General features: G+C 61.7%; 1 protein-coding gene across 5 annotated transcripts in view; it reads right to left on the bottom strand.

The window, feature by feature from the left end:
* EIF2A (eukaryotic translation initiation factor 2A) overlaps positions 1–1,413 on the bottom strand; it is a 62,494-nt gene that overhangs the window by 3,290 nt on the left and 57,791 nt on the right. The gene's annotated exons all lie outside the window — the stretch shown is intronic.

Here is a 1,413-nt window from a genome sequence, read left to right as displayed (position 1 = left end):
AAGTAGGGGTGGAGCCAGCGATGGGAGCTGGGCATGGTCGAAGCTGGCAGTCCCAGGAGCTACGGGTCCCTTGCCTGGGCCTAAAGTGAAGCGCACAATCGTGGGGCTGCTGCAGCTGCGGGTCCCTGCTCCCAGGCTCAGACGCCTAGGCCAGAGGCGTTAGGCCTGGGGAGGGGCGGATCCTGCAACCGCGGGGAGCAGGGGGTCCCCTGCCCAGGCCTGATGCTTGGGCCAGAGGCATCAGGCCTGGGTGGGGGGCAGAGCCGGGGATTGGGGGGATATGATGGTCCCCTTGCCCAGGCCTGAAGCCGGGGTCAGGCTTCAGGCTTGGGCGGGGAGTGGAGCAAGCGATCAGTGGGAGATGGGGGTCCCCTGCCCAGGCATGATTCCTGGGCCAGAGGCCTCAGGCCTGGGCGGGGGTCAGAGCCAGTGATCGGGGGGAGATGGGGGTCCCCTGTCCAAGCCTGACACCTCTGGCGGAGGCGTCAGGCCTGGGTGCCGGGGTCCTATCCACCCTCTTCCTATGGTGGAGTCCTATCCGTCCCGAGTGTGGGGTGCTTACCTAAGGGTCCCTGTATGGGCGCCATATGCCGGGCTCCAACCCCAGCAGGTCCAGGGGTCCCCAAAGGTGCGGACGGAGTCGGCGAAGAAGGAATGACACGGAGACAGCACTCAGTTGATCAGAAGCCTTCCCTCTCCCCTTTCTCATACTGGGAGCCCTCAGGCGTTGACCCCCATCTCCCTCCAATCACAGGATCGGCCCCTTGCCCAGGCCTGATGCCTGGGCCAGAGGCGTCAGGCCTGGGCAAGGGGCCGATCCTGCGATTGGAGGGTGATGGGGGTCAACGCCTGAGGGCTCCCAGTATGTGAGAGGGGGCAGGCTGGGCTGAGGGACTCTCCCCCCCCCACACACACCCAGTGCACGAATTTCGTGCACCAGGCCCCTAGTTTTATATAAAGAAGGGATCTGAATTGAAGGTCTCATAAAATATGTGACACTGTACCACAATAAATATAATGCAGCTTAAAAAAGTACCACAGTACAATGAGACACCCAAAAGGTTTTTATATAATACTAGAGGCCCGGTGCACAAAAATTTGTGCACTCGGGGGGGAGGTGGGGACAACTCAGCAGTCTGGGACCTGTGCCCTCTTGCAGTCTGGGATCCCTCGGGGGATGACCAACTGCTGGCTTAAGCCCACTCCCCGGAGGATTGGGCCTAAGATGGCAATCAGACATCCCTCTGGCAGCCCGGCAGCCCTCGGTGGATGTCCACTTGCCAGCGGGGAACAGGCCTAAGCTGCAGTCAGACATCCTTAGTGCTGCTGAGGAGGCAGGAGAGGCCCCCACCACCACCACTGTACTGGCAGCCATCAGCCTGGCTTGTGGCTGAGCAGAGATCCTCCCATGTG

The sequence above is a fragment of the Myotis davidii genome, unplaced genomic scaffold (assembly GCF_000327345.1).
Source record: "Myotis davidii unplaced genomic scaffold, ASM32734v1 scaffold2149, whole genome shotgun sequence".
In the NCBI taxonomy this organism is placed as follows: domain Eukaryota; kingdom Metazoa; phylum Chordata; class Mammalia; order Chiroptera; family Vespertilionidae; genus Myotis; species Myotis davidii.
Note: the sequence above shows the minus strand (reverse complement) of the source record. Positions and strands in the feature narration are given on the sequence as shown.